Source organism: Rattus rattus, chromosome X, assembly GCF_011064425.1.
Source record: "Rattus rattus isolate New Zealand chromosome X, Rrattus_CSIRO_v1, whole genome shotgun sequence".
In the NCBI taxonomy this organism is placed as follows: Eukaryota; Metazoa; Chordata; class Mammalia; order Rodentia; family Muridae; genus Rattus; species Rattus rattus.
In genome coordinates, this window is record NC_046172.1 from 18,951,376 (window position 1) to 18,968,362 (window position 16,987).

The 16,987-nt window shown below is 39.1% G+C and overlaps 1 long non-coding RNA gene across 1 annotated transcript; it reads right to left on the bottom strand.

Annotated features, from left to right (window-relative positions):
- Positions 1-4,433: 4,433 nt before the first annotated feature.
- On the bottom strand, positions 4,434-14,495 carry LOC116888749. The gene is made up of 3 exons (XR_004386339.1): positions 12,638-14,495; positions 7,823-8,159; positions 4,434-6,964 (listed from the first exon to the last, which is right to left on the bottom strand). It is a non-coding gene; the product is annotated as an uncharacterized LOC116888749 (long non-coding RNA).
- Positions 14,496-16,987: the final 2,492 nt, after the last annotated feature.

Below are 16,987 nucleotides of genomic sequence, written 5' to 3' on the forward strand. Positions count from 1 at the left end.
TGTATAGAATTAAGAGATGGTAAAATGGCAAATAGTTTGTGATTTTTTGTTTTCTGTAATTGAGATAATTTGTGTCTCTATTACAATGATTGACTGAGCATGATTTAGAATATCAACAAAAAGAAACAATGGTCCTCACCAGAACCAATCATGCTAGAATTCTATCCTCCCAGTCTTTGGAACCCTGAAAACTGTTTAAGCTGTTTGGTCTGCGGTACTTTGTTTTAGAAGTCCAAATGAAGGTAGATATTCTCCTAGTTAAGGAGTTCTGTTTATTATGAATGTATGCTGAATTTGTTGAATGTTATTTTCTGCATTGATTTATAAAACAAAGTTAATATGATTTTTCTTTTTCCTTACTTATATGGTGGACTAGAATGATTTTGAAAACACTAACCAAGCAGCTTAAATGTACTCCACTTATTCATGATATATTTTTAATATATTGGTGATTTCTATTACCTAGTATTTTATGAAGTGTATGTGTGTGTATGTAACTACAATATTAGCTAAACAGGATGTATTCAGAAAAACACCATCTACTCTATTTTCTGAAAGAACTACTGTAGAAATGTTAATTTTTTAAAGATTTTGTTATAATTATCTAGTAAAACAATCTGAGCCTAAAGATTTGGGGATAGGAGTATAAATTAAATTTTCTTAACAGTTATAGGGCCATTCCATCTTTCAATGGAGTCATTAATAGGACAACCTGGTCTTTTAACAAATGTTAAAAAATACTTATTGTCTATTATCCAAAGTTTTAAATCAAGCATTATGTCCTAAAACTAATTATGATGTGTTCCTTATCAAGCTACACATTCACAGAGATTCAGCTTGTTCCGACAAGTCCTAGGAAAGTTTACAGCTACAGCTCCATTAAATTGCTTAAACTTCTTTCTGCACACACTTCCCCCTAAGATACTCTACCAAATTACTTAGTCATTGAGAAAGAGTTACACGTCAACTCAGTTCTGGAAAGAGAATAGACTGAAATTAGGGAAATTGCTACCTTCCATTTTTAGACAGAAGCCTCTGATCAGATGATTTCTCTTGCTTGTACTAGGGAGTAAGTTGATCAAAACTCATTTCTATACTCTGACTTGAAGCTGGTAACAGCTCTTTGCTCTTTCAGAGATCGTGGGAGTCAATAACAAAAATAAACTAGCCTGCTATTCCTGCAAAGGTTCTAAAATCCTTCCACAATCTTGTTTTCTATCAGAAGACACTGTTCCCTATGTGTCAGACATGAATTTTCTCAATCTAAAAACTCTGTTGGTATTAACATTATGAGTGTGAGAACTAGACACAGTCATTTAGTCGGTAGGTGTTAAGTCTAAAGAATGTCCCTCCAGAACTATAGATTTAAAACCTCGAAGAGGAGAAAAAAATCTTAAATTGGGTTACATTTTTTATTATTTATTTAATTTTTTTGATACAAGGACTCTCTAGATAGTTCTGTTTGGCCTAGAACTAGCTATGTAAACTAGGTTGGCGTTGAATGCAGAGATCTGCCTACCTCTGCCTTCCAGGTGTTCGGATTAAAAGTATGCACCACACTTGGCTCAAAACACAGATAGTAAAAAACATGCCCCTGTTCACAGAACTTAGAGTGTTGTTGGTTTGAAAGCAAGGTGTGCTTTTTAAAGACAGGGTTTCTCTTTGTAGGCCTGATCATCCTGGAACTCACTATGTGGGCCAAGCTGGCCTGGAACTCACAAGATCTGCCTGTCTCTACCTCCTAATGCTGGGATTAAAGGCATGTGCTACCAAAGCCCAGGGGAAGCAAGGTTCTCAATATTGCTTCAGGATCCAACTCTCTGTGTTACATTTTGGACATACAACAGGTAATCAATACACCTATTATTGGATTTGAGATGCAAAAAGATCTCTAACACAGTGAAAGAGAAAGGACGTGAGTTTTGGCATCAGGCAGAGCCAACTGTGGAAGAACATTGGCTGATTTTAGTCTCCTTAACTAAAGACTAGGGCTAATTATCACGGGGTTTAGAAAACTTAAATGAGATATACTAGGTAAACTCTAATTTAGTGCCTAATCCCACAAAACCGTTAACAAATGGCCATAAGAGGCAGGAGAACAGATGGTTAAGAATACAGGTTCTAGAACTAGGCTGGTCCTGGCACTTACCTGTAACTGTAAACTGAAATAAACCCTTTATTTGCGAGGTTGTTTTTAGCAAGATCTTAATCCACAGCAACAGAAAGCAAACTAGGACAGAAATAGATAGCAAGGAGGGTTGGAGCGACCTGAACCTTTGGGACATACTAGGTATGATGTGATGACAGAGGCAGGAAAAAGGCTGCACAAAGACCTCTGGAGACCAGAAGATGGTAACTGAATCATAGATGTGGAACACTGGGCTATAGAATTTGAGTTATATTACTGGATGCTGCTTTTGCTTTTACTTTATTGGAACTATCGAAGTTTTCCCTCTTGGAATAACAAAATATTTACTGTGATCTTGATTTTACATGGTCCCATAGTTGAGACTCCATTTTAAACAGAATTTAGACTGCTAAAGTATTGAAAATTTAAATACTATGGGATTTTAACATTAATATACTTAGTTTTATATTGTGATAAACAGGATACCCTGGAAATAAACAAAAAGGAATGGTTATGGTTCATTAATGATATACTTGTGTGTCAACCTGAAAAAGGGTCAATTATGTTGGTAGGTTTTTTCATCAACTTGACACAAGCCAGGGTTATCTGGGGAAAAGGAACTCTGCAAAACATTTCTCCATCAGACTGGTCAGTAGGCAAGTATGTAGTACATTTTCTTGACTAATAACTGACCATTCCTGTACCTAGGTCCTGGATTATATAAGAAAGCAGGCTGAGCAAGCCATCAGGAAGAAGCCAGTAAGCAGCAGCCCGCCATGGTCTCCTTCAGATCCTATCTTCAGGTTCCTGCCTTGGCTTTGTTTAATGATGGATTATGACATGAAGTCAAATAAATCCTCTTCTTCCCTATTTCCTTTTGGTAATTGCTTCTATCACAACAACAGAAGGACTAAGTCAATATACATGAGAAATACTAAGAATAGTATCTGCTAGCTCTCATGATTATATTCCTTATACAGCATTAAAGCATAGTAATCAATCAAGATTATGCATATCTTAAGTGCTCAGGGAGATATCAGAGAAAACATTCCCAGCCACAGAAATAGAGCAGAGCTGCAGCCAGTACAATAGACCACAGAGCAGTAGAGTAGGGGTTACTGTGGACTCATAACTGGTCAACATGCTGAGAATAAGTTAATTGAAAAATGAGCCTTATGTGACACCTATACATATAAAGGGACATCTATAGGGTGAAAGGAATAATATAGAAGAGGGAGGGAAGGAATATGACCTGAAGGAAGGAGTGGACTGTTGTAGATGGTTTCTACAGAAGACAGAGCTGTGTCACTTGAAATCTAAGCAGCTGATTATTATTTTTTATTACCCATTAACTTTATTTTTATTTTGATTGTTATTCCTTTCCCGGTTTCCGGCCAACATCCCCTAACTCCCTCCCTTCTTTATGGTGTTCCCTCCCATCCTCCCCCATTACCACCTCCCCGACAATCACGTTCTTGGGGGTTCAGTCTTGCAGGACCAAGGCTTCCCCTTCCACTGGTGATCTTACTAGGCTATTCATTGCTACCTATGAGGTTAGAGTCCAGGGTCAGTCCAAGTATAGTCTTTGGGTAGTAAGCAGCTGATTATTAAGCAGAAGCCTTGCACAGGACTAGGGCTGTCAGTATTCCGTCATGGAGACGGGAGGGGACCACAAGGTCTCACTGCTAAAAACTTGAATGCAGCTGATGGCTGCTGGGGAAGAAAGAGATATTTTCTTCAATGGTATCCACTGGTAAGGTATTCATGTTCCAGTAAATAACCTTTCGCCCAAGCTTCTGTAAGCAGCCCTAATTAAACTCAGTGGCTAGGAAAGAAAAGACAATAATGGAAGAGGGACTGATTGGGAAGAAGAGTAACAGGAGTGGGAAGGGGGTAGTAAAGAGTTATGGGGGAGTGAATATGATCAATGTATGTTATAAACACATGTGAGAATATCATAATGAAATACATTATCATGTATACTCAGTATATACTCATAAGTAGCTCATGAAAATGACTGAAAGCTGTCTCGTTGAACTCAGAACCACTGAATTGTACCTTTTATTTTCTGCTTATTTTACTTTTCATTAAGTATTTTATGTGTTTATACTATGCCCTTGAGGACAGGATCCTGTCAAATTCATACCTCAGATATAATGTTGGGAAATAACCAGGGAAAGACCACTTATAAACTGCTGAGTGATACTCAAGACTTTGTGAACCCTGAACCTTTCATTTCACCCCCCACCTCCACCCCCACCCGGGACCACCTCACCCCCCCCCCAATAATAATGTCAAACAACAAAATTGCCAGATAAATCACTTTTATCTCTACAGGAAAGGGAGATCTAAAAAATATATAAATTACATTAGTAACACAACATAAGAAAAAACAAGGGGAACAAACAACAGAGAAATCTGGATGAGGCTACTCTAACCTATTTATAAAAAGGCCCTGCATCAGAAATCACAATCCTACCCACTTCTAAAAATATATTTAGACATGTACAGAAGCGGTGGGTTTGTTTTTAAATTGTTTGCTTTTTTGTAAAAATATATTAAAGGTGAATAGAAATCCTCTCTGCCCTCTTATCCTACCCTAGCTCTCTGCTGGGGTTTGCAGATCAGAGGTAACTATCTCACCATGTCTAAACCTTGGTTATTCCCAACTCCTCTCCACCTCACTTCACTTAGAACCTGAAACATAAAAACAAAACAAACAAAACAACAACAACAGCAACAACAACAACAACAACACACTAGCTTCTTTGGAAAAGCATAACTTTGAGGGTAAACTTGCTTTTCATTGGAAACAACACAAAATAACAGGAGACTCTGAGAACCCAACTAAACTAAACAAACCCCATTAGAGGGTGGGTTTCAGCTCCACAGAACCTTCTAACAAAGAAACAGAGGGAAAAGAGGCCTGGAATGGGTAGGGAGAGGGTGCTAGCAATTAGCTGCCTTTGAAAGATCAAGAGGGAGTTTTAATAGGTGTAAGGGCTAGGGACCTGTTTTTGGTGACAACAGTCAGCCTTTAGTCAGGAAGTTGCCCATACAGGGTCAGAAGCTTCCCCTGCTTTCCCCTTACTTCCCCACTGCTGCCTTGAAATCTCCAAGATGAGCAAAGCTGAGTAGAAAGGAGGGGAGTAGGGACCTCACGTGCTAAAGGGGAGGTAGCCAGGCCTTTTGCCTTTGGTGTGACTAAAGGAGGACTGCTTGGCCCCTGGGGGTCCCCAAGGTAGAAAAAGCAAATATTCTAAAGTACCCTCCCCCATTTCAACAAGGATGGAGGGTATAGATATATCTATAGAAAAAAGAAAGATAAGCCACAAACATAAAAGATAACACAGAGGCCTCACAAATTCCCTGTGGTCTGCATCATAGCTGTTAAATTCCCCAGAAGCCCTAGGCAAGCTGGGATGAGGACGAGTGGAAGGTAGAGGACACTCCCACTTGGGCAGTGCCAAAACGGGTTGTTCAGAAGGGGCAGTCTCCATCAAGTCCAGATTGCCAGTAAAGGCAAGACAAAGAGGGAGGTGGGGACACTCTCCTAGAAAATAGTGACAATCAAAAGGAGAGAAAAGTGGATCAGAATATCTGCTACTTCACAGATGGGCATCGTTTCTAACTTCAGACTTGAATAGTCTATCTGCACTATGCTTGACTGTTGGCCTGCGGTCTGAAAGTGAAAAGTCCCAGGAGTGAAGATCTTAGTCCTGAAATCTTCTTTAGACTAAGCTCAGATGTGGAAAGAAACATGGAAGTTCCTGATAATGACCTGCAGGGTTAGGTTGTTTCACCACCTGCCTCTTCAGAAGGTCCAGGCTAAAGCCAGGTACAGTTGGGGTGGTAGAGCAGGCTAGAGCCAGAGTTATCAGTGTGGCTGGCACTTCAGATTTCTAGGAGGTGAGTTTGTACCTGCTGGAACCCAGTTATAGCTAAGGGGATAATGTTCTACAGGGCCTCAAAAATACAGGCAAATTCCTGAAGATCATCATAGGGGCTTCATGTGCAGTCAGACAAAAGTAGTTTCCTCTGGTAGGCTAGGCCAACAACCATGGTCAAAGGCTTGGGTATCTGTTTCTTCTTCCACCTCAAAAAGTAAAAGGAACCCCACCCCCGAACCCCAAAAGACAGATAGTCAGCTTTTCTAGGCCAGCTCTGGAGATGGCCTGTAAGGGTCATAAAGACCCTTTTCATTTTTGTCATGAAAAGAGGTAAAAGGAGATAAAGACCACAACCTTCTATCAGGAACAAGACTGAAGGTAGGGTATATCCATTGGTTGTGAGGAAGGGGTAGGAATGGGTGGAGGTGGGCAGGCTTAGAGACAGGGCTAAATGTGCCGAAAATGTTGAGCACTGGGCCTCTCAATCCATGGCTGAGGAAACTGAAGGGCCCAGACTCCCTTTATGCTGCTCCTCATCATTCCTTCCATATGGAGGAGTGGTGGAAAAGAATAAAGACAAGGTGTAAGTGAAATATGTGGGTGGAACAGGAAAAGTTCTTGTCAGTTGGAAACTTCTCCCATTTACCTGCTACTTATGGGTATGGAAAGAGAAGGTAGGATACTCATAGGGGAAGTGGGAAAGGGAGTTGGGGATAGTCCGTGCCTTTGGTCAGTCCCAAGAAAGCAGGACAATGCACCTTGTCTGGGGCTCATAGGATCCAGGAGTGCCCCGAGTTGACAACGAAGAAGGCAATGGGGGTGAAGGGATGAAGGAGTAGGACATGACGGGGCTTGTCTCACAGAAGTAACTTGCCATTTCTGTGGATTTTCAGGATGCGGCCGAGTCTTTGCTTTGCTGTGGCCAGGCCCTTTTTCGGACGCTTTCCTGTAAGGAAGGGCCAAATTAAGTAGAGCCTTTATGAGCAACTAAACACCAACTGCTACTGTGCCACACTTCATGCTTTGTTTTTCTCTTTCAACAAAGCTCTTCATCCTTACACCATATCAGGCAAGGAACCCTCCTTAACCACTTCTATTCAGTGCCACATGCTTGGCTAATCCTTCTCCGATTCTGGGTATTTTTCCATCACTGACTTCGGGTTCAATCACTTTGCTTAGAAAATTCTGTATAGAGGTCAATATGCTTCTATATCATTTGTGTTATCCTGATCACCAGGGTTAGTGACTAGTGTTCTGTGTCCCTGAGAATGCCACGCTCCAGGATTCATTTCATTAGAAACCCCCATTCTAGTGAATCCTTAACATCACACCAAGCTCAGTATCCTTGAAGTACATCTATCCATACTACGGATTGGGGTCTGGCCAATGGGAATAAAAGGAGGGATTGAATGCATCTTTCTATCTTCCCACATCAAATCACTTTTCACATCCTACATTTTTATAACTATTCTTTCCATTTATCATCTCTCTATTACTCTGACCAGCTATCACACAGTTGTGTTTCTTCACTCAATTTTGAATCTATGGGTGTATAGACTACTAACTTCTAGTCCATCCTCAACTATGACCACCAGAAGAAATCTTTCAAATCTAAATCTACTATTACTTTTATTTAAATTCAGTTAATTGCCTCTTCGTGGTCTATTGAGCTGTAGGTATTGGAAGGACAATATCCAAGTACCTCAAGTTTGGCTTCCTGGTATTCTCATCTATTACAGCACTTAAAATTTAGATCAGGGAGCTTTTAAGAGCTCTCATTTTAATCCTCTTTTGGGTCATGTACCTTGTCCTGCCTGACTGCTCTGGGAACCAACTGAAGGGCGCCGCTGGGTGAGGAAGACTCCAGGGGCCATAGGTGTGGTGCTGCGATTTGCCTGAGCCATGCCAAAGGCATTGGGACGAGCAGTGTACTCATGGTCAGCAAGACTTCCTGACAGAGCCTCTTGTTTAGGCTCAGGAGGTGGCTGGGGTGAGGAGGAGGTGACAGGCTGGGGTGTAGTAGCCAGTGTTGGTGCAGGCATTGTCATGGTGGTATTGGAATCTTGAGGGCGAGGCTGTTCTACCTCCTTCAGCAAAGGCTTCTTCTTGATATATTTCTTCTTTTGGGCCTTTTGCAGTTCCTGAAATACAAGCCAAGTTTGTAGGGAGATTAAAGGGCGAGGAAAAGAAGGAAAAAGAAAATTTTCCAGAAAGTATGAAAACAATGGTGAATATGTTTCTGTATCCTGCCCCTTTCTAAGTCCACATTGTATGGACACACAATAGAGGCCTTCCAACAACCACAGTGATTTCTTTGACATCATTCATCCTTAGCTCATCACCACCAATTAATATTAAAATGTCATGAGAACTGTAAATGATTTTGAAGACGTGGATTTTGGTGAACTATGGGCATTCCTAATAACTAAATTTACCCCAGCAGCTTAGGCACATTGCTTACTATATTCTTAGAAAAGTCCTAAGTGTATGTGAGGGGAACCTCTTCATTTTTACAAATAAAAAAGGAAGTGCAAGGATAATAAGTAATTTAAACACAAATCCTAATGGAAAAGCAGTCAGATCTAGTATCTAACCATCTTACAAATCTTCTCAAAATGAATGGAGAATAAATAAAGTGTTAGCACTGGAATAAGGTAAATGTGAGTACAAACCCAGGCTTCTATTTCCTAAATTAGATGACTTTAGTTAAAGTTACTAACCTTTCTGAATCTCTGCTGCCTTTTCTGCAAATGGGTAAAGTAATAACTGCTTTTCAGAATTGTTAGAAAGCTTAAATGACATAAAAATATATATCATGTGAAAGGAACTCAGAAAAGTAGTTAATTATTATTCTCTATTTGTTATAATAGCTTTTTTCATTTTGCTGATCTTTTTCTTGCACCAGAAGACTTGACAGTGTTTGAAGTCATTGAATCTAATATCTCAGTTTGTACAGACACATATGAAGTTGTGTCGCTTCTTCTGGCATCTTGTATTTCATCCACTTACTGCTGTATGGCTCTACTATCTACTGTGTAGTAGGTATCTAGACAATGGTCATGTGGAGCCCTGAGCATGTGATGCTGACAGCATGCAAATGAGTTTACTTTCTGAAATGCCACACACACCAGCCACACATACCAACTCCATGACTATATTCCTTAGCCTTCTCATGGCAGTAAAACCCTGGACCTTCGGAAGATTTGTTAGGCCATGGCTACCAGAGAAATTTCTGAGGAATAAGAATTATTAGTAATACATGCAAGCACTGCTCCTAATCACTCATTTAATAATTTTAAGAATGAGAATTAAGAATTATATTCCCGTTCTAAGGATAAAGAAACTTTGTATTTGCCTGTTCTGTTTTCCTTTTTCAAAAATGAGCATTGATATTTTGCCTGCAGTGTGTGTATATGAGGGTGCCTGATCCCCTAGAACTGGAGTTAGACAGTTGTGAGCTGACACATGGGAGCTGAGAACTGTACCTGGGTCCTCTGCAAGAGCAGCAAGTGCTCTTAACTGCTGAGCCACCTCTCCATCCATAAATTATTTTCCTAAGATTACAGATATAATGAAGTTTCAAGCTGAGATGCAGACTCTGGTTTCAGAATCTGTTCTGTTCAGCCACACCCTTAGCAGGAATCTTGTCTCACCAATATTAAGAATGAATTTTGGCTAGGCAGTGGTGGTGTATGCCTTTAGTCACAGTACTTGGGAGACAGAGGCAGGTGGATCTCTGAGTTTAACGTCAGCCTTATCTACAGAGAGAATTCCAGAATAGCCAGGGATACACAGAGAAACTGTGTCTTGAAAAACAAAACAAAACAAAACAAAACAGAATGAATTCTGTTCCCCTGTTCTCTAGTCTAACTCCATAAATTATGTCTTCATATCTAGACTAGCTTAAAATTCCCTACCCTTGGTGCTAATCTCTTTTGCATGTAAGTAAGTAGCGAGTGGATAAACTTATGATGGGAACACTTCCGCCTTGCCAAGTTCTTTATTGAAAAAGCTGCTATGAAACTCCCAACCAATTTCAAACTTTCATGGTATTCTACTTCGTGGCTACCTCAACAACCCATAATGATAAAGACTGAAGGTGAAAATGTCTTTAAGTCTTACTTTATATCAAGTATTATTCTTAGGAAGACACACACACACACACAAACACACACCACACACCACCCTTCATTTAATCTTAATCAAAGTTAATAAAATAACCGTGAAAAAGAGAAATTATATAAAGCCAGTTGTAGCTGTTCCAGAATGTTATTTTTATACATTATTTGTTTAGAGTGTGTGTGTGTGTGTGTGTGTGTGTGTGTGTGTGTGTACACATGGCATGACTGTTGAGGTCAGAGGACAATTTGCAGGAGTAGGTTCTATTCTTCTACCCTGAAGGTTCTGGAATCGCACTCAGGCCACAATGCTTGGTAGCCCTAAGCAGATATATCTTTCAGGCCCTAGAATCCACTTTTGTTTTGTTTTGTTTTGTTTTGTTTTGTTTTGTTTTGAGACAGTGCTTCTTTGTGTAGACCTGGCTATCTTAGAACTCACTCTGTAGACCAGGCTGGCATCAAACTCAGATATCTGTCTGCCTCTGCCTCCTGACTGCTGGGATTAAAGGCCTGAGCCACCAGTGACTGGCAAGAATCTACTTCATAACTTTACTTATACTCATCTTCTAATATGAAGTTTCCAATCCAGAAAAATCTCATTAATTCTTGCATTCCAACCCTGATTTATCATGTGTCATTATTGAAATGAGGATACCAAGTTAAAATAAATACATCCAAAGAGTTTAAAATATCCTTATAATTTTAAGTACCATGTGATAATGCTATAGAGAAGTACAGATGAAGATCAAAGAAATTAGGTGGTAGTAGGTAATGTGAATGGGCAAACGGAATGGCTTCATGCAAATAAAGGCATGAGGCAATTGGTGCATGGGGTAAATCATGAACACTGTAGTGGGTATGGCTGGCATAAACGATAGATATTGGAGTATAGTCAGATTAGAGAGAAGTCCCTGTAGACCGAAGAGGGCTATATGAGTTCTAGCAAGGAGTAATATTTTCCTAGAATCCTTCCTTGTTCCCCCATACATGTACACACAAAATAGCCTCTAATACTTCCCCCAACTTTAAAGGCTCTTCTTAGAAGTATTTCCATTATCCCAAATAGTATTTACTCCCTAGAAAGTACTAAGAATAGTTTTTACATTTTCATCTGTTTGTTTAAAGCAATAGAAAGCCTTTATTTAGAAGTTACATCTTATGTGGCACTGATGAATGGCAGGAAGTTTTAGTCGAAGAAAAGTCACTTGATCTCGATTGGTCTGCTTGATCTCTGTTAGCTCCAAATAATAGTCTCTAAGACATTTCTCAGAAACTTTATAGCTCTATAGAACATCATATGAAAAACAGTTCTTAAATTTTATTTATATAGGATATAATTACTCAAAAATATAAACATTTAACTATTTATTTCACTTTACTTAAACTCAAGTAGCATGAAATCTGAAGTTAGAGGGTATGAGTTTGAATCTTGTCTCCTCCATTTATTGGCTGTCTTATTCTGGACTAGTCACTTAAAGAGATTCTCATATTCTTCACCTGCAAAATGATGAAAATAGCTTTTGAATAAGACTATTGGGAATATAATATTAGACATTGTATATAGGAGCACCTACATAAGGCAGATGCTCAATATTACTCTAAGCTATAGGATGTGGCATAAGAAGCTACGTGGATATTGTTTGAGACCCAAACATTTCACCTCCAAATGTTCCTAGGGTTTCTGAGCAAAGTACATGCTAAAGCACTTTGTAAACTAATGCTAAGAGGTAAAATTGATTCATTGAAGGTGACCTTTTTGGCTAAAAAATGATGAATTTTGTTTTCTTGCGAAGCAGGGGGTAGAGATCAAGGTAATAATATTTGATAAAGGGTATAAGAAAAAGCTCTTTACAAAAGGCCAAATACCAAAACTGGTGTGTGACTCAAAACTTAAGTGTACTCAAGTGAGTCATTTCCTCAGGACTAAATCTGAAGGCAAATGATAGATCTAGTTCTTTCTTTCTGAGGATATTTTTTCCATTTTTTTTACTTTTTATTTGAGAAATTTATATATTCATGCAATATCACATTCATATTCATGCCTACCTCCCTAGAAAACCTACAGATTCCTCCCAATCATGTTTCCTTCCAATTTCATATGCTCTTGTTTTTAAATAATTCACTGAGTCAAATTAATGCTGTCTATTATACATGAGTATGGAGCCTTCGTTGGGGCATGGGTGACCTACCAGAGACCACTCCTGGAAAGAAAACTGACTCTCCCTCCCACTCCATCTGTGGGGATTATATAAATTTATGAGGGTAAGTGACAGCAACAAGGACACTTTACTGATCTCTTTTTGTCCATCCTAATGCATGTCAACTAGGCAACCTGTCAAAGTAGCTTGCCACAAAGCTGAGATGTAAAGGATATAGGAGGGGCTGAGATACTGCCAAGACAAAGATTATCCATAATAGCAGGACCCTACCACCCTACAGGTCTCGATTTTAAGGCTCTAAGTCATCAGTAGCAGGGCTACCAGCTGGGTGTCAGCACATACCTGCTGGGCAAGCTTTGCAGCGGCTGCAGCCAAGCCTGTCTCAATGGAGGCAACTCTGGTCCCTTCACGAACAGGACGGTCCTGCTTGGGTAGGGTTGGAGTCACACGGGCTGCAAGGGAAACAGGATGTTAATTTATTTGTATATTATATTCTTCAACTTCCTACTATTCCAAAGGTAGTTATACTGTTCTTCTTGCTTCTAGCTTTTCACAAAGCCCTATTTAATAACCAAGGCATAGATGAATACAAATTAACCTCCTTGAACTGGCATTTAACATTGTTCATGTGTTTCATATCCTTGTTGTTCCTGATTTACTTACTTTCCCAAACCTGTTTCCTCACCTATTGCTATGGTTTAAACACTCCCTCCAAACTTCATGTGGAAACTTAATTATCATTTCAACAGTATTAGAAGGGAGACCTTTAAGAGGCAAATTAGGTCACAATAGCACCGTTTTCCAGAGTGGTATAAAGCTATTATTGCAGGCATGGGTTAGGTATTAAAAGGGGTGTATTTCGACTCTCATTTTCCCTCCTACTCTTTTAATATATGATGCTTTCTATTTCTGGGACAATTTAGCATGAAGGCCTATACCACGCCAGCAACATGCTCTTACACTTCCAACTTCTAGAACCATGAGAAAAATAGTCTTTTATTTAGAATTTACTCAGTTGTAATATTCCATTACAGCCGCAGAAAACAGGCTAAACACCATTACTTTCTGCTTCTTCAGACAAATGGCTTCCTCATTGCACCTCCCGAGTATGACACTGCATTATCCTTCCCTCCATACTTACACTAATCATCTGAACTGCCTGTTCAGATCTATTTTCCTTTTGCATATATAAAACATGCCTATCCCTCAAAAGAATAATAACATAAAATATTTGGGGCCTCACTGATCCCACTGATCTTTCTTCTTTCTCAAAATTTATAATTGGTGCAAATGACTTGATATATAGCACACACTACCTATTGAAGATTATTATTTTATAGGCACCAATCAAATAATGAATTCTTGAAGTTTTTGGCATAACTTTTAAATAGCACCTTAACAATAATGAATTAAAAAATTGTTATTTGCTTATCTTTTTCAACAAGCATCTCTCAGGAGCAACAAGTATCTTCAGGTGAAGAAAGAAAGCTTTTCTTTACAAACAAATCCCATCCAAGGCTGAGGAGACAACTTGGTAAGGTGCTTATTGTAAAAGCGTGAGGACCAGGGCTCAATTACCAGCTCCACATACATTAAAAAACAAAAAGTTTCATGACTTGAGTTTATTCCCTAGAATCCACATAAAGGTGAAAGAAGAGAACGAATTCCATAAAGTTATCCTTTGACCGCCATGTACATGCCCACCCCAGTAATAATCATAGAATAACATTTAAAAAACAAGGGTGCTTGGGAAATGGCTCAGTGGGTAAAGCATTTGTCCTGCAAGTATGAAGATCCAAATTAAAATTCTCAGAACCCACATAAAGCTAGATGCAGTAGCCTTTGTCTGTGATTCTAGTGCTCCTAGAGTAAGATAGGAGGCAGAGACAAGAGTAGCAGTAGAAGACAATGGGCCAAATAGCTTGGGGGTGTGCAGCAGCAAACATCAAGAGATCCTGCTTCCCACATGATAGAGCAATGACAGACTTAGGCCAGTATGAATAGCCAAGTGCCCCCCTAGCACTGCGATAACAAGTATGCATCATCAATGCTAGTTGGTTTTGATTTTTTAATTTATGTGGGTGCTGGTTGTTGAACTCCGGTCTTCATATCTGCACAAAAGTACTTTACTGAGCTATCTCCTCATTCACACTGAAGTTCTCTGATGTTCACACTCACACTGGGGATGTACACTATGACACAAATGTGAGGTCTAAGAAACTTGTAGGGAATCAGTTCTTTCGGCAGAAAGAACAGGAAAGAGCATATGTCACAGCTTGACAGCACACTAAAGCTCTAGAACAAAAGAAGCAAATACACCCAGGAGGAGTAGAAGGCAGGAAATAATCAAACTTGCTGAAATCAACCAAGTAGAAACAAAAAGGACCATAGAAAGAATCAACTGAACCAAAAGTTGGTTCTTTGAGAAAATCAACAAGATAGATAAACCCTTAGCCAGACTAACGAGAGGACACAGAGAGTGTGTCCAAATTAACAAAATCAGAAATGAAAAGGGAGACATAACTACAGATTCAGGGGAAATTCAAAAAATCATCAGATCTTACTATAAAAGCCTATATTCAACAAAACTTGAAAATCTGCAGGAAATGGACAATTTCCTAGACAGATACCAGGTACCGAAGTTAAATCAGGAACAGATAAGCCAGTTAAACAACCCATGCTCTAAGGAAATAGAAGCAGATCATTAAAGGTCTCCCCATCCAAAAAGGCCCAGGTCCAGATGGGTTTTAGTAGAATTCTATCAGACCTTTCAGAAGACATCATACCAATATTATCAAACTATTCCACAAAATTGAAACAGATGAGCACTACGATTCCTTCTATGAAGCCACTATTACTGTTATACCTAAACCACACAAAAGCTTTAACAAAGAAAGAGAACTTCAGAATGATTTCTTATGAATATCGCATTTGTAAAAAATACTCAATAAAATTTGGGCAAACCGAATCCAAGAGCACATCAAAACAATCATCACCATGATCAAGTAGGCTTCATCCCAGGCATGCAGGGATGGTTTAATATACGGAAAACCCACAACGTGATCCATTATATAAACAAACTGAAAGGAACAAAAACCATAAGGATCATTTCATTAGATGCTGAGAAAGCATTTTAGACAAAATTCAACACCCTTCAAGGATAAAAAGTCCTGGAAAGAATAGGAATTAAACATATTAAAGGCCCCTTATAATACCAGTTAAACTAAATAGTAAAAAAGCGTCACTGGAGCAAAGGCTGCTCTCCAGCATTCAAACCTTGAAGTTCTGGCCAGAGCGATCCAGACAACAAAAGGAGGTCAAGGGATACAGATAGGAAAAGAAAGAAGTCAAAATGTCACTATTTGCAGATGATATGATAGTATATTAAGTGATCCAAAAAGTTCCACCAGAGAACTCCTTCAGCTGATAAACACCTTCAGCAAAGTGGCTGGGTATAAAACACTCAAATAAATCAGTAGCCTTCCTCTGCACAAAAGAAACAAGCAAGAAAAGAAATTAGGGAAACGACACCCTTCATAATAGACCCAAATAATATAAAGTACCTCGGTGTGACTTTTAACCAAGCAAGTAAAGATTTGTACAATAAGAAACTTCAAGACACTGAAGAAAGAAATTGAAAGACCTCAGAAGATGGAAAGATCTCCCATGCTCATGGATTGGCAGGATTAATATAGTAAAAATGGCCATTTTACCAAAAGCGATCTACAGATTCAATGCAATCCCCATCAAAATACCAATCATTTCTTCAAGAGTTAGACAGAACAATTTGCAAATTCATCTGGAATAACAAAAACCCAGGATAGCTAAAACTGTCCTCAACAATAAAAAAGGACTTCAGGGGAATCACTATCCCTGAACTCAAGCAGTATTACAGAGCAATAGTGATAAAAACTGCATGGTATTGGTACAGAGACAGACAGATAGACCAATGGAACAGAATTAAAAGACGAAATGAACCCACACACCTATGGTCACTTGATTTTGACAAAGGAGCCAAAACCATCCAAATGGAAAAAAGATAGTATTTTTCAACAAATGGTGCTGGTTCAACTGAGGTCACATGTAGAAGAATGCCAGATCGATCCATGCTTATCACCCTGTACAAGCTTAAGTCCAAGTGGATCAGGACACTCCACATCAAACCAGATACACTCAAACTAATAGAGAAAATTTAGGGAAGCATCTCAAACACATGTGCACTGGAAAAAAATTTCTGAACAAAACATAATGGCTTATGCTCTAAGATCAAGAATGGGCAAATGGGGATCTCATAAAACTGCAAAGCTCTGCAAAAAGGACACTGTGGTTAGGACAAAGCGTAAAAGCAAATAGATTTGGGGGAAAAGATCTTTACCAATCCTACCAAACAGATAGAGAACTTATATCTAATACAAAAGAACTCAAAGAAAGACCATAGGGGAGACAAATAACCCTGATATTAAAAATGGGTTCAGAGCTAAACAAAAGAATTCACAGCTGAGGAAATGCGAATGGCTGTGAGAAACACCTAAAAGAAATGTTCAATATCTTTAGTCATAAGGAAATGGAATCAAAACAACCCTGAGATTTCACTCACACTAGTGAGAATGGCTAAGATCAAAATCTCAGGTGACAGCAGATGCTGGAGAGGATGAGAAAGAGGAGCACATGTAAATCTGGAACGAAGCATGA